Raw genomic sequence first — 23,182 nt, forward strand, 5'->3', positions numbered from 1 at the left:
AGCCACAGTCCTTTTCTGAAGACTGTTAGAGGCTCAGCATCAGACCCTAAAAGGTAGTGTGGGTGGGGTATATGGGAGGGGAGAATATGATTTATTTCCTCATCAAAGTTGAGAGAGGGGAGAAATTACATGAGGAAATATGGTATTACCAACTGCAGCAAGACTCTGTGAAGATGAATTTAAAAAAAAAAAAAGAAAAATCATGGAATACTCTTGGAACTCCTCAAAGAAATACAAATCAAAACTACATATGGCAACATTCAAATACTATCCCAACAATATACAAGATCGGTAAATTCAGTCTGATACACAAGCATTATATTGATGTGATATTTGAACTTATGTTAATAGAGGACTTCCTCTCCATTACTTTTACACCGTGAAAGATCCTCTGATCAGGGCAGATCACAACTCTCCGTACCTTCTCATCCTTTGAAACTGTGTTTGTCCATGAACCCTCCAAAGAAAATCTACTCAATGCACTTGTGCCTCCCTCTGGTTCCTTTACTATCAAGGGGGATACCAATGCCCCATCTGGCTTGCAAATATTTTAACTGCATTAACAAGTTTCCATCCCATTAGATGAAATAAAAATGGTTTGCAGCATTGGGATACTGGGGTTTAATCTCTTTTTATTCATAAATGGAAGGCTGAATTTTTTTTTCCAGCAAGTCTTCAAAAACTACCCAATAATCTATGATCCTCCCTAGGTTCTCTGCTACTCCATTGGTCACGCTTGGCTCTCCAGTTAAGAATGGAGGGGTTGGAATATTCCACTTCTATTTTACAGCCCTGAGCTTTGCTGGAAAAGCAGTCATGCAAACCATCCTTTTTAACCTCAGAGCACTCAGGAGATGCAGACCGCTGTTTTAACTAACATCTCCTGCATGCCAACCAACAGTACCATCCATGAAAACCCATGATGGCTTTCAAGCATTTTTTTAAAGACTATAATTGGGCAGGATGTTGGTTCAAAACATAGATTGATGTCACTGGATAATTTGGAGACAATTACCTTCAAACCAAAATGGTCTTTAAATTGATTGCTTAAAGATACAGGTGGTTTACCAGATTTACAAACAAGACCATGTTGGCCCAACATGTTTATTATTTATTTTGCTTAATCAGCAATCTGTACACAGCTATGTGCCAATTTTAACCTACTTTAATGATTTTCCCTATATCTAAAAAAGCTCTTGGTTTTTTATTACTTTACAATTTGATTACTTCATGTATGTGGTAGTCTGCAGGTTAATTAAATTTATTTCAACAAACATTTGTTCACAGTCCATGATGTAAGGCACTGTGCTGGTTTACAGAAGTCTGCACAATTATTTTATCCCCATTTTTGAGATGAGGAAACTGAGGCACACTATTCTCAGTAACTAGACCATGTTTAGAGATAAGGGGAGGTGAGGGGAAAGGAGAGAAAAGGGAGAAAGGAGAAAGGAGGTGTGTTGCCCAACTGGAGCAGGCCAGTTGGGTCCCCAGTGGGACCTCACAAATTGTTGGTTGTGATGCCCAGAAATTAGGCCTAAGGGAAAGCAGAAACTAGAGAAATCAAGAAAAGGGGTTTTTTGTAAATATAGTTTTATTTATTTCATTAAATATTTCCCAATTACATATAAAAAAGTTTTTAACATTCTTTTTTTAAATTTTGAGTTCCAAGTGCTCTCCCTCCCTCATACCCCTCCTCCACCCATTGAGAAGGCAAGCAATGATATCAATTACACATGTGAAGTCATGCAAAACATGTTTCCATATTAGCCATGTTGCAGAAGAAAAACATGCCAAGGAAGGAAAAATGAAGATGTAATTATTTTTTTCCTATCCAAGTTAACAGACCCCCTAAAATCTACTCACAAACCCCTCCATGGATCCAAGGTTAAGAACTCCTGATCTGGTTTAAGCCTTTAAATTTATAGATGAGGAAATTAAGGCCTTGAGAAGGTAACTGATTTGCCCAAGGTCACACAAGATAGCAAGTGCTAGAACAAATATATCTATCCCTTACACAACCCAGTGAGACTTCCCCTGTAACAAAGAATGAAAAATAAATTTTTAAAAGGCAGTTCAGCAAAAGGTGATTTTCTTCTTGATAAGATTTAAGGGAAACACTCAAAATCTATGAGATTTGGAAGCCACTGTAATTTCTGAAACTCATAAATCCTAGGTATGGGGGTTGTTGTGGTTCAATCGTGTTCGACTCTTTGTGACCCCATTTGGAGTTTTCTTGGCAAAGATTCTGGAGTGGTTTGCCATTTCTTTCTCCAGCTCATTTTACAGATGAAGAACTGAGGAAAATAGGATTAAATGACTTGCCCAGGGTCACACAGCTAGTGTCTTACGCCATATCTGAATTTATGACAATGAGTCTTCCTGATTCCAGGGCTGGCACTGTACTGTGCTACCTGGTAACACCCAAATAAGGAGAGGTTAGGAATATTTTCTTAGACGTTCAGTCTCATTGTTGATTTGTTGGTTTCTATTTCAGAGAGTCTCATCTTTAACTTTCTCCCAAAATTCTAAGGATGGACTCTAGTTGGGTGGCCTCTTATGGACAATGTGAAAAGACTTGGCTGGGGCAGCTAGATGGCGCAGTGGATAGAGCACAGGCCCTGGATCAGGAGGACCTGAGTTCAAATCTGGCCTCAGACACTTGACAGTTACTAGCTGTGTGACCCTGGGCAAGTCACTTAACTCCCAACTGCCTCACCAAAAAAAAAAAAAAAAAAAAAAAAGGACTTGGCCAACTTTAAAAAAAACTCTCTCAATACAGCATCAAGATCATCTAGTCTGCCCTGAGATTTTACAAAAGAGAAAGCTGGAGGCAGCTAGGTGGCACAGTGGATAGAGTACTGGCCCTGGATTCAGGAGGACCTGAGTTCAAAACCAGCCTCAGACACTTGACACTAACTAACTGTGTGACCCTGGGCAAGTCACTTAACCCCAATTGCCTCACCCAAAAAAAAAAAAAGAGAGAGAAAGCTAATAGCCCAAGAAGTGGCATGATTTTTCTGTGCGCATGCAGAAAGTAAACAGCAGAGCCTAGATTTGAATCTAGGCCTTTTAGACTTTAAAACAAGTGCTCTTTGCACTGCCTCAGTCAATAAGCAATGCTTTTACACCATTAACGTGTTATGTGTTGCTGTGGTTTTTTAAGCCTAATACAAGCTCTTTTGTTTTGCTGCTTTTGACCTTAAAAAGACAAAAGACACAACCAAAACAATCACAGATCTGTGACATATCCTTAGGTGATCCAGTTAGTCTTCCCTGGTCATTCCAAGGTTCACCTGGGGTCTGATATTTTACATAATAGCATGTTTAGGGCACTATAGAGTACACAGTTCTCAGTTCTCTAGCTGTGGCTTCCTGAGCAATTCCTAGAATGATAAACCCCAAATTCTTGTCTCAGGGATGTTTTGAGCATGACAAAATAGCCAAGGACTGCCTCAAATGAAACAAGTGCCAGGACCTATCACTCCGTGGGCCTTGACTCCAGGAAAATCCTCATTCACATTTTGATCACTTCCCATTCTTAATAGTGAAGATCTTCTCAGTTCTCCTTGGCCTGGCCAGCTCATCCTATTCTGGGCATATGTGCTCTCTTGTTCCCAAAGCACTCAGAAAATTACTTCCATCCTGAAGCAAATTCTACCTTCACTCCCAAATGTACCAATTCAGCTCTTAAAATGATAAGTCTATTCCAATGATTTTCCAGTATCTCTAGAGCTTCAAATAGCCTAGCCAGCCACCTCACAAGTGCCAGTCTGCAGTCAAGTACACCAAAGAGACTTCTGATCACCAGAATGGAAGTGGGCTTTGGTCAGAAAGCCGAAGCTAAGATTCTGAGGCCTAAAAGTTCTCTGACCACTAGTCTTCTTCCATTCCTCTCTATTCTCACCCCACTAGTCCCACAATGTAAAACTCCTCATGGTATCTCTCCCCAAACCTTTGCCTTTGCTTGGATCAAATAATCTCTGGCTTACGTCCTATGCCCCATGTTCCACATCCCACCTCCGCATCTTTGCACAGAACCAAAAAAAAAAATGTAATCTCTCTTCACTTCTGCCTCTTAGAATTTCTATGGTTCCTGAAGGTTCAGCTCAAGTGCCACCAATCACAGGAGGCCTACCCTGATTTTCTTTCATTTCCATCCAAAAATTACTTTTATGTATATTTTTATTTACTTATATGTGTAGATTCATCCTCCAAACAGAATGCCAGGTTCTGGAGGGAAGTGATTATTTCATTCTTGTATTTGTCTCTAGATAAGGCATTGTACTGGGAACATAACTAAGTGATTAATAAAGGCCTCCTGAATTAATGAATCATCTCAATCTTAGCATTCTTCAGGGGAAAATCATTGGTAGTATTATACTTCAAAAGCCTGAGTTCCTGTCTGCTATGCTAAAGAGCGAAGACTCTGCAACACAACCCAATTCAACAAATGTATTCAATATAAGATGAGGAGGAGGAGGAAAAAGCAGACAGAGAAGAAAGAGGAGAAGCAGGAAAAGGAGGAAGAGGAAGAGGAGGAGGAAAAGGAAGGAAGAAGAAGAAGACAGAAGAAAGAGGAGGAACAAGAAAAGAAGGAGGAAGGAGAAGAGGAGGAGGAAGAGAAGGAAGAAGAGGAGAAGCAGCAGCAGCTAATATTTATATAGTGTTATGTGCTATAGCATTTTACAATTATTACCTCATCTGAACCTCACAACTCTGGGAGGTAAGTGCTATTATCTCATTTTACAGATCAGGAAACTTAGTTCAGTGACTTGCCGAGTGTCACACAGCTGGTAACTGTCCAAGGCTGGATTTGAACTCAGATCTTCTTGACTTCAGGCTGCAAGCACTACCTACTGTTCTACCTGGCCATACCGTGTGCTAGGCTCTGAGGACTCAAAGATGAAAAATGTCAATCTCTTCCCTGAAGGAGCTTAAGCTTACCATCTATAAATGTAGGGATATGACAAACTATACACTGTGCAAAGGCAAAAAGGAGCCTGGGGGTTTCAATGAGTGGCATTCCAGTAAGAGGGTGCTTAAAGAATGTGGAAGGAGGGGGAGGCTGAAGAACTGCTAGAAGTGCAGCTTTGGATGGAGTGTTATGATGAGTGAGAAACGACCAGAAAGGGAGGCTAGAGCCCAACTATGGAGGGTTTTTAAATACCAGGATTAAGGAACTTTTATTTTGTCCTAGAAGCAACAGTGACTTGCTTTAATTTTTCTTTTTCTTTTCTTTTCTTTTTTTTTTTTTTTTGGTGAGACAATTGAGGTTAAGTGACTTGCCTGAGGTCACACATCTAGTAAGTTGTAAAGTGTCTAAGGCTGGATTTGAACTCAGGTTCTCCCGACTCCAGGGCTGGTGCTCTATCCACTGCACCATCAAGCTGCCCCCAACTTGCTTTAGTTTTTCACCCAAGCTAGTTAGCCCTGGTCAGAACAACAAGTTAGATATTAGTTGAGCAGATATGTGAAGGACGAACTGAAGATGGGAAAGATATATAGGAAACTATTAAAAAATAATCCAGGGGCCAGCTAGGTGGCACAGTGGATAAAGCAGCGGCCCTGGAGTCAGGAGGTCCTGAGTTCAAATCTGGCCTCAGACACTTGACACTTACTAGCTATGTGACCCTGGGCAAGTCACTTAACCCTCATTGCCCCACCAAAAAAAATTTTTTTTAAATGAATAATCCAGGTAAGTGATGAGGGCCTGAATTCTCCAATCTTCACACAGCTGCCAGGATCTTGAAACACAGAGGTGGTAGGAGAGCTAGATGAAGAATCCTCCCACACATGAGCTGGGAGAGCTCGTTTTCCTTAGAAGGTACTGAAATTGTCTTTGGGCAATGGTTGGCTCAGGGGAGGAAGGCCCGAGGCCTTGGCTCTTCAGTTGCCAGAGTATAAAAAAGCCAGAGGGAGCTCATGATAATGGGGCCTGAGACTTTGGATGGTAAGGTCTAGCAGCATGACCGAGAATAGGAAGTGGTGCTACACTGAATTAACTCTGAGTCAACACTGAAAATTATTGATCAGTATCCTTTCCCTACTATGGCTGAATAAATCTGCTTTTGTGAACTGCTCCATGTTTCGTGGCTGTCGATTGCTTCCAGTCTCTAATCCAAAATATCCAGCGACTATGTTTTCCTACAACAAGTCTTCCCTACCCCCACACTCAAAAAGACAAACTTCTCTATCTGGCACTCAGGTGCTGAGGCCCAGTGGTTAAATGACATGCCCAAAGTCGAACAGCTAAGGATGTTTTGGAGAGAATTTGAACTTGGGTCCTCTTGATGTTGTGGTCAGTCATCTAGCATTTGTTAAGCATCTGTGCCGGTGGTAGGGGTGATCCTTCATTTTCAGAGAGGACCAATGACATCACGCTGTTAGGATAAAATAGTGGATGGTGGGTGATGTCTTCACTTTCAAAGCTGTCAGCCTCACTCTGTCTTCCAGAGTCAGAGAAGTCCAGTGGCAAGACGAAAGTCAAGACAACTGGGGGTGGTCCAGGGATGCCGTGGATGACCTCGGCACCTCTGATGTCTGACCAAGCTCCGTGTGCTCCACAGCACCTACTTCAGCTGCTTTCATGACATTAGAACAAACTGTTCTAGTCCGCCCATTCCAGGAAGAGGGAGAGAATCTTCACACTGGAGAGAGAACTCCCTAACTCACAGACCCACTTGAAGCCTGTCGGTCACCCTCAACCTCGTTAGCCCATCTGCTGAGACAGTTTTACTGAGGTAGGTACAGCCCACAAGTGCTAAGGGCTAGGAACTGTAAGGAGCACTAAGGAATTACCCCCAAAAAGGCAAAAACCAAAAACCAAAAAAACCACCCCAAAAGAACAAACCCTGCCACTGCTTTCAAGGAGGACACAGTCTAATGGGGGCAGAGGACATGCAAATAATATGTGCAAATATGATATATTCAGGATAAATAGGGAGTTGTTGTTTGTCCTTTGTTCTCAAAGATGACCATGACATCTGGGTGATCTCAGAAGGAAGTTACTAAGATGAAAGAGGGCTGGGAAAGCCTTTTTTTTTTTTTGGTGAGGCAATTGGGGTTAAGTGACTTGCCTAGGGTCACACAGCTAGTGTTAAGTGTCTGAGGCTGGATTTGAACTCAGGTCCTCCTGACTCCAGGGCTGGTGCTCTATCCACTGCACCACCTAGCTGCCCCTTGGGAAAGCCTTCTTGCAGAAGGTGGGCCTTTAGCTGAGATGTAAAGGAAAGCAGGAAAGCCAGGAGGGGGAGACGATGAGAGAGAGCTTTCCAGACCTGGAAACAGCCAATGACAATGCAGGGAGTCAGCAGAGGGTAGTGTGTGAATAATTCCAAGGAGACCAGTCAGTGTCACTGGACTGCTGGGAACACAGTAGAGCGTAAGAAGACTGAGAGGGGCGCGGGGGTGGGGGTGGGGGGGGGCGGTTATGAAAGGGTTTAAAATGCAAACAGTATTTTATACTTGATCCTGGAACAATAAGAAGCCACTTGAATTTATTAAATAGGGAAATAACATGATCAGACCTGAACCTTAGGAAGATCCATTTGACGTCTAAGTAGACTTTGAAGTTGGGAGAGGCTTAGGGCAGGCCGACCAACCAGTAGGTTATTACAATAATATGAGGTCATGAGGGCCTGCAACAGGGTGGTGGTAGTGTTGAAGGAGAGAAGGGGGCATATACCAGAGATGTTCTGAAGACAGAAATGACAAGATATAACAACCAGTTGGATATGGAGAGTGAGAGGATTCCAGGACGATATAGGTATCGTCATACCTACATATATAGGTCAGCTCCAGTGACCAGGAGAACAGTAGTATCCTGAATAGTAATAGGAAATTAGGAAGAGGGGAAGGTTTGGGAGAGAGGAGAGATTTCAACACATTCACTTTAACATGTCTACAGGGCATCGAGTTACAAATATTCCTTAGTCAGTTGAAGATGCAAGATTGGAGATCGGAAGACAACTCCCAAAGGTTAAGGCTAGGTAAGTAGATCTAAGAAATTCCATTGGTAAAGAAATATTTGCATCCCTGAGAGCTGATGAGATCGCCAAGGGAATAACATAGAGGAAGAAGAGAGGAAAGCCCAGGGCAGAGTCTTAGGGGAATACCCACCAAGAGTAAGCATGATCCAGATAAAAATCAAACAAAGGAGACAGAAAAGGAGCAGTCAGTCAGGTGGAGAGCCAGGAGAGAGCAGTGTCACAAAAACCTAGAGAGAAATGAGTAGGAAGGAGAAGAGGATGATTAACAAAGTTTAAGGTTATAGAGAAGTAAAGAATGATGATTGAGAAAAGGCCATTCAATTTGGCTATTAAGAGAACACTAGTAACTTTAGAGAATTTTCAGTTGAATGATGAGACTGGAAACAGGATAGCAAAGAGTTAAAAAGAGAGTGAGAGGAAAGAAAGTGGAGAATTTAACCATAAGAATAAGGAGATAGGAGGCAGCTAGGTGGCGCAGTGGATAGAGCACCGGCCCTGGAGTCAGGAGGACCTGAGTTCAAATCCGGCCTCAGACACTTGACACTTACAAGCTGTGTGACCCTGGGCAAGTCACTTAACCCCAATTGCCTCACTTAAAAAAAAAAAAAAGAATAAGGAGATAAAGGATGATAGCTAGCAGGGATAGATGGGTCAAGGGAAGGGTTTTTGTTTGTTGATGTTTTTCAGGATAGGGGAGATGGGGCATGTTAATAAGCAGTCCTTCACAGTCTGCCTCCCTACAAACCTTTCCAGTCTAAGTTCTTTTTTCTTCCCTTTGCAACATTCTCAGTTCCAGTTAAGCTGGATCATTTGCAGTTTCCTGATACAAGACATGTCATCTCCAGCCTCTGGGCTTTTGCACATGTAATACCATAGGCTTTAGAGTTTTTCTCTTCTCAGTTCCACATCACACAAAAAAAACCCAGCTTCTTTCCAAGCTTTCCAGCTGAAATACCACATCTTACCCAAGCATTTCATGATGCTCCCACTTATTAATATTATTTCCCTTTGGAAACTACATCATATAAGAATTATAGATTCAGAGCCAGAAGAAAGCCTGGAGAGCCCAACTCCAAGGCCTTCATTTTATAGACATGGAACTTGAGGCCCAGAATAGTTAAATAATTTGCTCAGTGTCAAACATCTAAGGAAGTTTCTGAGATAGGATTTGAACTCAGGTCCTCCTGACCCACAGACTCAGTATTTTAATGATTGCTCCAGCCATTTGTTTTGCATATTTTTTGTATTTATTTACTTGCACACAATTTGATTCCTCGATTGCCAACCCTCAGAAAGTAAGCACTTCAAGGGCAGGAACTATGTTTTTATTTGTCTTTTAACCCGAAATGTTCCCTAACCCAGTGCTTCTGTACTATCGTGTTGAGAGCTCTTGACCAAAACTATGGTAATAGTAGAGTAATTAAAGGAAGGTACAAGTAAGAAACCATTTGTAGTAGTGGAATTAGCAGGATTTGGGTGCTAATTGGGCTCAACAAGCATTTATACCAATCTGTTGGATATAAGGAGAGAAAGAGAAGGAAGACTGAAAGATGACTTTGAAGTTATAAACCTGGGTGACAGGAAGGAAGTTGATACACACCTTCAACAGCAATAGGGGTAAGCAGCAAGTTTGGGGGTGGGTAAAAATGATGAGTTCAGCTTTGAATGTCAAATTTGAGGTGCTAGATGAAATTCCACATAGAGCTATCCACAGGAAATCTACAGTCCCAGCTGATGGAGTCCCTCTAGTTGTCAGCAGACTTTTTTTTGACAGTGAATTTCTCTCTCAAAGGTTGGACTCTCTCTCTATTTCCCAGCACATTTTCATTGTGAAGACTTTTCCCAAGGGGACCAAGTACCCTAAGTTTTAGCTCCTGTCAGAAGCCCCAAATATTTCTTTACCTACTGTCTGTGTATTTTAAATGGGGACGAGGACTCTTGCCATTAACCTACCTCATTGAACGTTAATGAGGTAAAAGAGCATGTACTTCTTTAAAGCAAAGTGCTCTAAAAATATTAAACAGGATCACTTTTCTTTACTCTGCCCCATCATCAAAGGGCATTCCTCTTCCTGCCAATGATGAGTAGGCAAATTCCCATGGCCAGAACTCCTACCACTGCAGCAGCTGAGTACAGTAAAATGGAGTCCTTTGGGGGGAGGCCCTACCAGCAATGGGTAATAAGTTCCTGTTAAAGCAATACTAATATCTGCATTTCCAGACATGGTAGAGAAAGGAAAGGGAAGAAAGAGAAAGCCTTTTAAAGTTCCCCATGTCCTAAAACAACCTGATTACAAACTCCTTTGCATTCTCAGTAGAATTTCCTTTTCCTATATTAGCAACGCCTTTAATAGAAGAAAACTCCTTCTTTTGCTCTGATCTCCAGAAAAATTGGAGGAAAATACTTGTCACCCAGTGAAATATAACCCAAACCTGACCAGTTTGACACACTGAAAGTTAATTTTGTAAATGTCATTCTGCTGAAAATAAATAAATAAATGAATGAAAAGTTATCAGCCAACAAACAGAAAGGCATTGACCAAGGCAGAACAAGGTCAAGGATGAGGTTCAATGGAAAAGAGTAATCAGAGAATTTATATTCAAATTTTGGCCCTGTCACTTACAACCTGTGTGACCTTACATAAATTATTTGGCCTCATTGAGCCTCCGTTTCCTCCTCTTTAAATGAGATAGCTTGAGCTAGATGATCTCTAAGGTCTATTGCAATTCTAAATCTTTGAATCAAAGACTTGAATCACTCCAGTTTAGAAGTCTGGAAGATTCCTTCATTTTCTTTAAAAATATCTTTTTCTTCCTTGCCGTCCACTTCCAGGAATATCACAGCTTTAGGGCTGAAAAGAACCTTAAAATTTTAAATTTCTTTAAATTAGGCCTCGCGAGAATAAGTGGCTTTCCTAGGGCATTTCAAATGAAGTCTCTACCAACAAAACATTAAGATGCAGAACACCCAAAATTCAATTCAATCCAACCAACATTCATTTTCACCTATTCCATACAAAACACTGTCCTGGGCCCAGGTGTAATAGGAAGATCACAATGACTTTGCTTTTACCCTCAACTATCTTACCATCTAACAATAACAGCAATATTTGAAGGAATCATCTGAATTTACGTTAAATATTCTTCCTTGTTTGTAGTGCGACAGTGTTACTGAGCAATTGAAAACAAAGTAGTTTCCTTGTTTGAAATGTAGCCTTTTCTCCCCCAAAGTACTCAAATCCTTTTGAAGACCTGATGTTTCGAATTTAATCCTAAACAAAGGAAATCAAAGCAAAATGTTTTAAAAGGAGAGGGGAAAAAACCTTGTTGAATGACAGTAAAATCTGTTTAGAATATTTTCACATTCCTTGATGTGACAATAACAGAATAACTAATATGAGGGAGCATGCATCCACACCCCAGACATTCAAATAACCTCTGTTAAAGCATCATCTTTACCCTCATCCCAATGATACTACCATTGCTCGAAACACTTGTGGATCTAATTCTTCTTTGAGAATTGATTTTGGGAGGGGATCAGCTAAAAGGCTTCTAAAAATAAGTCATAAATAAGACCAAAAAATGATTAAGCTAGATAATACCAATTTGGGGTTGTTGTTGTTTTAAAGTGAGACAAACTAGTGAGACTGATTTTTCTCATTTCTTGTGAAATTGTACACAGCTCCAAAATTTTTTTTGAGCAATGAAAAAAGCATATTGCCTCCCAAAGTGACTACTTTGAATTATAACATCTCTCTTAATGAGTAGGCTGTGGAGCGTTTGTTTGTTTGTTTGGGTTTTAAGTAGTTATTACTTTATAGCCACACTGCATATCTTCTTGTATAACAGATCCTAGGAGAATATTTTCTTTTAGTTTTTCATAAGCTCCTGGAAAGCAATGTTATAGCAAATGTTCACTGTCCTCATGGAAGAACAATGTAAAGGGTTCAATGTAATCAATGAAACACTACCATAAGATAGCCAGGTTTTTGGCATTATTTGCTGTCAGGGCAAGAAAATTATTTAAATGTTATGTGTGTATATAATTATAATACAATAATATATAAATATGATAATTTATAATTAATATATATTGTTTAAATTTTCTATATGTACATATACACATATATATGGTTAGGGAAAAGAACTCCCTCAACATAAGTTGGCAGGAATAAAAGGCATTAGTATGCATTAGATTTGCTTTTTATCAATATAGTTTGTCTTGGAGGGTTCTGCATCAAAAGTGCTAAGCCTTTCTTAGACAATTTTGTAAGGCCGAGGCTGGAATTACTTTAATTTAGTTTAGGTTTCAACCCAAAGCAGTAGCTTGGTTTTGCCCTTGTAAGCTGGTTCAGTAGAATGCACACAGGACCAGAAGTCAGAAGACCCCAATTTAAATTCTGTATCTACCATTTGCTAACAACATTATTTTGTGTAAATCGTTTCACATTTTGGAGCCTCTGTAAAAAGCAGGGCTTAGACACTAGATCAGTTCTAAGGATGATTACTAGACCATTACTTTCCTTATAGCTCTAAATAATACATTCCAATAGGGACATTGTTGAGATTGAAAAGGGCTCTAGACGCCACCATGTCCAATCCTCTCTTATTTGAGGTGGAGAAAGAGAGACCCAGAAAGTTCAAGTGATTTGTCCAGGGTCACAAAGTTAAAAGATAATCTGGGACTGAATTTGAAATCAGGTCTTCCTTTCTTCCAAGTCCATCATTCTTCTCATTGCACCATCCATCTAGCTAGCAACAACTGTATACTTGCTTCTGAGAAATCAAGACAACTGAGGGATACAATAAGAAGTAGTTGTTAAAGTATTAACAAATATATTGAAAGTAATAGTTTCCTTTGGAAAAAAGAGCCCCACTTCTGAGATCTTTCTCAAAAGCTGAAAGCAAATACCATTTTGAGGTCTGTCTCCTCAGCAGTATCATCCTCAGTTTACCAACAAATTAAGTGATTTTCCTCAGGGTCACATAGCAAGTGAGTAAAAACAATAATAAAGATAATGATGGAGGAAGAAAAACTCAGTCTCCTGATTCTCTATGAAGTTCTTGCTGAATGCTCATAGACCTTTGTATTCTACTGCCACCTGCGTTTCCTCAGAGTTTCCCCAACACCTGATTCTCCAACCTCTCCTTGTGTTTTTTGACAAGTTTCACTTCATTAGAAAAACTGCACCTTTCCCCATAGACATCTAATCACTCTGTTTGATCAACAATTGATAAACAATGCTTTGGAATCTCAGGCTAAATAAAACTGAGCAATACTGAAAAGCCCCAGTGATGAAGAGCTCTTGAGCCCAGCTTTTAAACAGTCCATTCCTGAAAGGCTGGCTACTCTATATATCTTGACCAGTCTCAAGTAGCATGTATCCTAGGAATTTTAGGGAAGCATGCAAAGTAAGATGACCAATTTTCAAGAAAAAATAAGAACAGCAGAGATCCCAAATCCAGTAGCAGCCACTGTCGGTTTTAAAATCAGTCCATATGAAAAAGGAAGTGGCTACAAACCAATGCCAGCTGGCATGAACAGTTGCCCCATTTCTGGGAAGTGACACTTCTGGCATCATTCTGGGGTAATTCTTTTGGTAGCTGACCTAATGCATCTCCAAGAAATGTATCATCACGGCTAGGATCTCTCTCTCTCTCTCTCTCTCTCTCTCTCTCTCTCTCTCTCTCTCTCTCTCTCTCTCTCTCTCTCTCTCTCTCGAGCAAATGCTGTCTGGTGCCTATTCCACTATTCCCTTCTCAGAACTCCATCTATGGTTCATCCCCCCCCCCCCACTCTCTCTCTCTCTCTCTCTCTCTCTCTCTCTCTCTCTCTCTCTCTCTCTCTCTCTCTCTCTCTCTCTCTCACACACACACACACACACACACACACACACACACACTCATTTTTTATATTTTTACCAACGCTACCAACAAGCCAAAAATATTTGTAGCAGTCCCGGCTTGCAATATGACTTAACACTTGATTGTTAAACTGCCACAACTTTAAACGATAATTCCCCACCCCCATCAAAATCAGTGAAATAAGATTGAAGTCCAAGCTCTTTCCCGCTTTCCATTGACAGCAAGGCTACCTTGTATTGTCAGGGGCGGGCCCTCCACCCGGACAGACATTATCTCCCTTACTCGGCTATCACTAGATGGATTTGATCAGCCAAATGTCATATCTAGACATACCTCCACCCCCATCTTCCCCGTCTGGGATCAAAAGGTAATTCCAGCCCAGGTTGGGGCTTCTCATAATCTGATCCCTTTCACTCGGCCATTTTCTAGTTTTAAATGTCCCCAGGGGGAGGATGAACTTTCCCCCACAGCATTTTGGATTGCTCCAGGTCAGGGCTATGGGTACCCGGCTCATTCGTTTCCTTCCAACACATCCGAACCCAGCCCCACAACCCAACTCTCAACAAGGACAGTGCTGCCGTGCGCACGGAGAGGGGTGGCATCCAGACGCACAGCAGAGGCCGGGGCTGGAGGGGGAATGGGGGGCAGGAGGGGGGCAGGGCTGCGCTCTTCAGTCTCTCGCTCACCACCACTTTTCCATTCCCCAGCCCCCACCTCCCAGAGTATTCTCTCCCCTCTATGCCCAGCCCTCCTCCCCCCACTCACCCACCCCCCACCGCCCCATCTCTCGGCATAGCCCAGGCTAACGGGGGCGGGGGGGGAGGCGAATACGGGGTGGGGAGGCGGCCAGGAACCCGAAGGATCTCAACCCTGGAGCAGTATGCGTGTGTGCCCACCCCGAGCCTCCAGGCTCTGCAGTGGCGCCGGCGGCAACCGGGAAGGGGTGAGCGGAACCGGGCACGTAGAGCTCCCCAACTCCGTGGCCGGGGTAGGGAGCCCTGCTGCAGATGCGGCGGCAGCTGCTGCAGCTGTGACTGCGGCTGTGGTTCCCCGTGGCAGCAGTGCCAGAGCGGAGGAGTAGCCAGCAGCCCCTCCGGGCGTGAGCGCATACGTACAGGCAGCTTTCCTGGGTCTCTTCCCCCACCCGCCCCCCCACCCCCAAGCACTCACTCCTTCCTCAACCCCCTACTCAGGAAAAGGGAGGGAGGACCCTGGGGGGAGCAGAAGAAAGGAAGAGAAGAAAGTGGGGCTCACCCAGCTCGGCATGCGGCTGCAGCCGTTTGTTCCTGCGCCCCGTAGGCTACTCTCTAGCCGGTCTCCTGAACGAGAAGCACCAAGATCAGCTGCGGGGTGTAGCGCCAAAGCTTCCTACTTGCGACCAAAACGGGCTCTGCCGACTGAGCATGCCCGGTTCCGCGCCCGGAGTCACATTTAGGGAGATTCGGGGCCGAAATTCCACTTCTCCAGGATTTGGCGGTAGCTGGGAAAGGGGAGGATAGAGGGAGCCGGACAGAGCTGGGATGGAACTGGAGAAAGGCGGAGGCAGAGAGCACGGAAGAGGGAGGGGCCGGGAGGGAGGAGGAAGGCACTGGAGAAAAGTATCTGGGACTCACATCACCATTCATCCATTCCCATCTGCGGCCGAGGATTATTTTGGTTGGGAGGATTTCCTCCGGGCTAGTGGAATTGGAAGGCCACAGACAAGACACTGCACAACCGCAAAAAAGGGGGGGGGGTGTTCCCTTCCTGTTTGTCGTCCAGGTGGCTGGATAACAAAATATTTTTGTTACTTTTTAATTGTCATCAACCTCCTCTATTATATGCCTATACTTTCTAAGAGAAATCGTTGCTAGAGTCTACATCTGATCACCTCTAAATATCTTCTCCACTGCCTCCACTCAATCCTTAGTCATCACACATTTTCCTTCTGCTGTATCTCCCAACCTTCCCCCACTCATCCTATTTTCTTTTTCCTTCTGCAGCCAATCACAAAACAAGAAAAGGAAAAAGACTATCAGAAGAGTAAAGACAAAATATGAAAACTCTTATTCAAACCTCAATCTTTTTCTCTCATTTACATTTTCCCAGTTTTGAAATGTAACGTCGCAATTTTGGAACATAGAAGATTTTAAAAGATTAGCTCTTAATAATGGCTAGCATTTATATGTGACTTTAAACTTTGTACAAACACTGGGCAAATATCTTAGTTTATCCTCACAGCAACCCTAGGAAGTAGGTGGTATTATTTTTCCCATTTTACAATTAAGGAAAATTAAGCTGAGGGCTAAGTGACTTCCCCAGGGTCACATAGCTATTAAGTGTCTCAGGTAGGATTTGAATTTAGGTTTTGCTGACTTCAGGCCTAATGCTCTATCCAGGGTGTTACCTAACTACAGAACTAATTACATTCAAAAATCACTGAGTAACTACTATGTACTATGTAGCAGTACAAGCCAGGTTTGTAATAAATACTGAGTAATTAAGATGTTTATCAGTTTTACTTTATATAGACAGGTGGGGGGTAGAATATTGAGCTTGGAATTGAGAAGACCTGAGTTCGAATTCTCCCTCAAACATTTAGCAGCTGTGTGACTTTAGGCAAATCACTTAACTTCTCAGCTGCAGGAGATACTCAAAATACCTATTCCACTGGGTTGTAGTGAGGATCAAGCAAGATAACAAGTTATAGCACTTTTCATACAAACTGCCATCTAGTTTTAGTTATTATTATATGTTATACTGTATTATATATTATAATGTATGTATACTATATATTATTATATGTGCTAGTTATTATTGCTATATTGTACTTGGAGGTTTATAAAGCCATTCCCTCAGAACAACCCAAAGAGGTAAATCACATAAGTATTAATATTCTATCGCACAGATGAAGAAATAGAGCCTCAGAGTAGTTAAGTGACTTGCCCAGGGTCAATAGCTAATAAGCATCAAAGCTAGAGCTTAAACACTTCTTTAGACTCTAACACTAAGCTTGGTTTTCATTTTTTTTTCCCACTACACCACTGTAATTTCCAGTGCTCCTGTTAAGACATTTTGTTAGGGGGCAGCATCCCTATCAACAACAATATCTGTTATAGTTCATTTTTTTTTTTAATTTATTTTTGCAGGGCAATGAAGGTTAAGTGACTTGCCCAGGGTCACACAGCTAGTGAGTGTCAAGTGTCTGAGGTTAGATTTGAACTCAGGTCCTCCTGAATCCAGGGCCAGTGCTTTATCCAATTCAACACCTAGCTGGCCCCTATAGGTTCATTCTATAAATAGAACCCTACTTATGGGGAACCTCCCAGCATGCCTCCCAGATATAAGTGAACAAAGACATTTCAAAAAGGAATGCCCCATTCACCTTGCCTTTCCCCGCCACCCCACCTTTTTCCTCCAAAATGTGCCTTCTTGCAAAAACTGGTTTTTAGCTCCCTTAAGTTATACTTAGCTTTTTAACCTTCTCTAAGGGTTTACTACAGTTCTTTCACATAGTAGGAACTTAATAAATATTGAATTAATGAATGAACATTTCCCTTTTCCTAATCTGTGAATCTATTTTCTATGAACTATTCCTCCAAACCCATTTTAATGTCCATCTATCAATCTTATTCCCAACAATTTTATTTTTTTTAAATAATTAACATTTTTATCTGTAACTCTGAATTTCAAATTTTATCCCTGCCACCCCCCTCCCAGAGGCAGTAAGCAATCAGAAGTGCAATTATATAAAACATTACCATATTAGTTATTTTGTATAAAACTTGAATAAAAGAAAAATGAAAGTGAAAAATAAGATGCTTCAGACTGTGTTTAATCGATGTCAGTTCTTTCTTTGGAGGTGGATAGTATGCTTCATCAATCCTAACAATCTTTATTAAGAATTAGTGGAGGGGCAGCTAAGTGGCGCAGTGGATAGAGCACCGGCCCTGGATTCAGGAGGACCTGAGTTCAAATCCGGCCTCAGACACTTAACACTTACTAGCTGTGTGACCCTGGGCAAGTCGCTTAACCCCAATTGCCTCACTAAAAAAAAAAAAAAAAAAAAAAAAGAATTAGTGGAGGAGGGCAGCTAGGTGGCGCAGTGGATAAAGCACCGGCCCTGGATTCAGGGGGACCCGAGTTCAAATTCGGCCTCAGACATTTGATACTTACTAGCTGTGTGACCCTGGGCAAGTCACTTAACCCTCATTGCCCCACCAAAAAAAAAAAATGAAAAAAAAGAATTAGTGGAGGGGCAGCTAGGTGGCGCAGTGGATAGAGCACCGACCCTGGAGTCAGGAGTACCTGGGTTCAAATCTGGCCTCAGACACTTAACACTTACTAGCTGTGTGACCCTGGGCAAGTCACTTAACCCCAATTGCCTCACTAAAAACAAAAAAACAAACAAACAAACAAAAAGAATTAGTGGACGGGGGCAGCTAGGTGGCGCAGTGGATAAAACACCAGCCATGGATTCAGGAGGACCTGGTTCAAATTACACTTGACACTAACTAGCTGTGTGACCCTGGGCAAGTCAGTTAACCTTCATTGCCCCGCAAAAAAATAATAATAATAATTAGTGAATAATTACAAAAAAGAAAAAAACATTGAAAGACTTTGGAACACTGATCAATTTGTTCAGACGTCTGTGTTCACTTGAAGTTTTGCGAGGGGGCTGTGGAGAGGAGGGCAGGTCCAACCTACAGTAGCAGGGCCAACCTTTAGAACCTCTGCAAACCAGATTCGTGCTGAAGCTGTCCCTGAGAGACGGTAGCTAAGAGGAAATTCCTTTAACAGAAGTCAGACGACTTCTCGAATTCATATGGGTTTTTTGGGGGGGGGGGTAGAGATACTGAAGCGGTTTGCTATTTCTTCTCCAGTTCATTTTACATATGAGGAAACTGAGGCAAACAGGGTTAAGTGACTTGCCCAGAATTACACAGCTAGTATCTGAAGCCAGATTTGAACTCAGGAAGATTAATCTTCCTGACTCCACACCTGGCACTCTCTCCACTTTGCCACCTAGCTGCTGTTCAACTGTGACTTGAGAGGGCTGTTGGAAACATAAGCCTTCCAACTCTTGGCAGAGATTTGCTGGACTATCAGACAGGGACAATGTGTTGATTTGTTTTACCTAAATGCTTGTTTCAGGGAGGGTTCCAATGATCCTATAGTTGGGGTTAGAGAGAGAGGGTGAGGGAATCATTGGCAAGTGACAGTGGCATTTTTAAAAAAGTAACTAGCAATCAATAAAACATTTAAAAGGGAGAAAAGGAATTACTGGATGGAGAAAGAGGGTAGAGACTGAAAGCTAAACTGAACATCTAAGAAGAAGCAGAGGACAGATGGTCTGTGTCCCTCACAGAATCTTAGATTTTGAGCTGGAAAGGACCTTTGAGGTCATTGTATTAAAGCCTCCTCATTTTTCATATGAAGAAACAGAGGCCCAGTGAGATGAAGGGACTTGCCTGGGGTCACAAAGCTAGTATATGTCAGAGGCAGGATTATTCATTCCTGCCATTTCCTCTGCATCTAGCAACACGTGATTTCAAGTTCAGCTCTGTCTGAGCCACCCACACCCACGCCCACCTGTAAAACCTCCTGGGGGAGTTCAAACACCCCCCCCCCAAACATCTGAATAAATATTGAAAACTAACTGGATGTTTCATTTCCTCCTCCTCCCTCCCCCCCCCCCACCCCCCAGCTATGATTAGGACAGGGGATATGCTTGCTGGAAACTTCTTTCCCACTTTTAGAAATCTTTCATTCTACGATTCCCTTCCCATAATGAGAGACAGAGATAGGGCATTAGTTTTTGAAATGTCTTTATTCACTTATTTCTAGGAGGCACGCTGGGATGCTCACGTTAAGTAGGGTTCTCTTTATGGAGAGAACTATATGATAGGGATGCTGCCCCCTAACAAAGTGTCTGAACAATAACAAATATAAGTCTCAAATGCGGCTGGTCAGTGTGAATGATGGACACTCACACCCCTCATCCTAAATGCTTCCTGTTCTGCCTCTTATCTTATTCCAAGTAAATTTCCAGTCTTCGGGCTGTAAGCAGGACGCAGTGCGGTTGCACTGCAAACAACACTAGGCTCAGAAGCCTAAGACCCCAGGAGTCATCTTGGCTCTGCCCCCAGCTACCTGGATGAACCCAGGCATGAGTTTCCTCTCCTGTGACGCGAATGAGTAGGGCCAGGAGGTCTCCAAGGTCCTTGAACCTTTGGCTCTGGAATGCTCGGCGGCTAAGAGATGCTCTCCCCTCTCGCGGCTGCCTTCTTCCTCCCAGACCACCGCTAAAACCTGAAGTGGAGCTCTCCCGGGCGAGATCCACCGAGGCGAGATCCTAGCACACTGGGCATGCTCCGTGGGCAGAGCAGGTTTGGTCGCGTCGAGGAAGCTTTGGCTTCTACACCTGATGCAATCTGCCTTCCGGAAACGCTTTCCTACATTGTTACGTTTACCCCAGGAAACAATTCCTGACTCCCACTACCCCTCCTCCTGCAAGTCTTCCTCCTGTTCCCCCCGCCCACCCCAAAGCAGGGCAAGGCGGAGAGCAGGGGTGAGCCAGGCGTGGCGGCGGTGCCTGGAGAGCTCGCCCAGGAGGGAGAGCGACGTCCTGTGTTCACTTGAAGTTTTGCAAGGGGGCTGTGGAGAGGAGGGCAGGTCCAACCTACAGTAGCAGGGCCAACCTTTAGAACCTCTGCAAACCAGATTCGTGCTGAAGCTGTCCCTGAGAGACGGTAGCTAAGAGGAAATTCCTTTAATGATCTATTTCCAAGGGGGTGTGGAGTGTGGAGTAGGTGTGTTAATCTCCCGCACCCAGTCTTTCCTTTCTTCCTTCTCCTCCCATCCAAAGCACATATTCTTTCCCTTTAATTGATACAGATTCATAAAAATAGCTTAATTCTAGGACAGTTATATCTCTTTATTCTCACTTGTTAGAGAACATCTCAGTGTCTTAGCAGCTCAACGTCCCTCCACTTCTATCTCCACCCCCTCCCGTCATACACAGCTAATAAAATAGTTGGATTCTCTTTGCCTCATGATTTTTACAAAGTAAACGATCTCTCATTTCCCCACGTCACGAACATCCCCTCTGTGTTCTTGAGCCATTAAAGAATAGTATTTTGACCACTACCATAAACCAAAATCCACATATCATCCAATTCCTAACAACCAAAATGAAATTGAGAAACGTCGGGGCTCAGATCAATGCAGTGTCTGTGATTTTTGCATAAGACGTGTGCAATGCCTTTCATTCCTCTGCTTTTTCCATAACCTAATTCCTGGATTATTTTACTCTGGAATATAGGCATATTCTAATAAGAAGTTAAATGGGTTATAAGAATACTAGCTAGCATTTATGTGGTGCTGTGAAGTTTACAAACCTTAAAGCTGTGTGGTATACTGGACAAATCACTAACCCTCAATCTCCTCAGGGTTATAACAACCTTGTAAAGTAAATGAATATTATTGCCCCCATTTTTAAAGACGAGAAAACTGAGACTGGAGGTTTGATACTTTGTCCAAGAGCAGTACAACTAGTTGATCTCTGAGGTAGAATTTGAACCCTGGTCTTTCTGACTCCAAGTCTCTCACTCGAACCTGAAACATTTTAAAAGCCCAGAACTAAAACAAAGACCTAACATGTTTACCTTTGATCCCTAAAATACTGTGAAAAAGCAGGCTTCACAATCGTCTCACTCCTACTGTACTTTACAATCCAAAGGTAAAAGGAACTTAATAGGTTCCATTCCTACTCTTTAAATCACTTTTTGTCACTTGAAATTTTGCTAGGGACATCTGACTCTGATGCCAGGAGAAAAATGTAGAATCTCCGCATACTGACTGAGTGAGTGATGGCAAATGGGAATTGAGATTTTGTGGCCATGTTTTGTTCTATATTTGGATTAGAGGAGAAGATTGAAGATAAAGAAATATGCAAGCTAGAATTTCTCCCCGTACTCCTAAAAAAAAACCCCAAAGACTAAATATTCAGATTTTCATTTAAAACCATTTTGGAATTCAGGAGAATTGTGAGCTATCAGAGAAAATATTCTGTATGTGAAGTTAGATTGGGGGGGGGGGGGTTGCTACATTTTTTCCCTCCAGATCACATGTTACAGAACCTTCTCAGCTTAAGATTCTATAAAGTAGAAAGAGTGAATAAATGTATGAAAATCATGGCTCAGCTCAATGTTGACTTAATTCATAGCAACAAAACAGAAACCACAAAAATGAAATACTAAAGTGTTAACAGCTAACATTTACATAGAGCTTTAACATTTGCAAAGTACTTTATATACATTTTCTCATTTGCAACAACAGGGTGAGGTATTACAATTATCCACATTTTATTGTGCTATTATTATCCACATTTTACTGATAAGAAAACTGGGGTGTCAAAGAAATTAAGTGATGTGTCCAGGGCCACACACCTAGTTAAGTATTAAAGGCTGACTCCCAGTGCTAGGAGGTCCCAAGTCCAGCATCTATCTATCTATCTATCTTTCTTTCTTTCTTTCTTTCTTTCTTTCTTTCTTTCTTTCTTTCTTTCTTTCTTTCTTTCTTTCTTTCTTTCTTTCTTTCTTTCTTTCTTTCTTTCTTTCTTTCTTTCTTTCTTTCTTTCTTTCTTTCTTTCTTTCTTTCTTTCTTTCTTTCCACGGCAATGAGGGTTAAGTGATTTGCCCAGGGTCACAAGCTAGTAAGTGTCAAGGGTCTGAGGCTGGATTTGAACTCAGGTCCTCCTGAATCCAGGGCCGGTGCTTTATCCACTGCGCTACCTAGCTGCCCTCAGTCCAGCACTTTTTCAATTATATTACATGGTCTCCCATTGAATAATTAAAGAGAAATCATATTTCTGATGAGATAATATCTTGGGTTACTCTTCTGCCTAAGCATGGCAATGATATGACTTGAATTCTGTGCAGGATTTACCCAAGCTTAGAGGGTATTTTCAGCACAGTCTATTTCTAGAATTTCATTTTTCTGGCATGGCAACAGAAGGATTTGTTGTTTAGTCATTTCAGTCATGTCCAACTCTTCGTGACCCCATTTGAGGTATTTTGGGCAAAGACACTGGAGTAGTTTACTATTTCCTTCTCTGGCTCATTTTACAGATGAGGAAACTGAGGCAAACAGGGTTAAGCAACTTGCCCAGCATCACAAAGCTACTTAAGTATCTGAGGTCACATTTGAACTCAGGAAGATGTCTTTCTGACTCGAGGCCCAATGCTCTATCCACTGTGCCACCTAGAGGCCAACTGAAGGAGACTACCTACTAAACTGTGGCGAGGGCACTGATGGGAAGAATGCCCACACCAATGAAATCACGAATCC

The 23,182-nt window shown here is 42.2% G+C and overlaps 1 protein-coding gene across 8 annotated transcripts in view; it reads right to left on the reverse strand.

Annotated features, from left to right (window-relative positions):
* Nucleotides 1-15,283, reverse strand: part of APBB2 (amyloid beta precursor protein binding family B member 2) — a 432,194-nt gene extending 416,911 nt beyond the window's left edge. For 5 of the 8 annotated variants that reach the window (XM_043970482.1, XM_043970488.1, XM_043970489.1 and 2 more), the window contains exon 1: nt 15,107-15,281. The gene's annotated coding sequence lies outside the window, so the exon portion shown is untranslated. Of the gene's footprint in view, nt 1-15,106 lie in introns of all 8 variants that reach the window. The other 3 variants (XM_043970483.1, XM_043970490.1, XM_043970484.1) reach the window with 2 other exon arrangements.
* Between the last annotated feature and the right edge of the window lie 7,899 nt (nt 15,284-23,182).

This window comes from Dromiciops gliroides, chromosome 6 (genome assembly GCF_019393635.1).
Source record: "Dromiciops gliroides isolate mDroGli1 chromosome 6, mDroGli1.pri, whole genome shotgun sequence".
Classification (NCBI taxonomy): domain Eukaryota; kingdom Metazoa; phylum Chordata; class Mammalia; order Microbiotheria; family Microbiotheriidae; genus Dromiciops; species Dromiciops gliroides.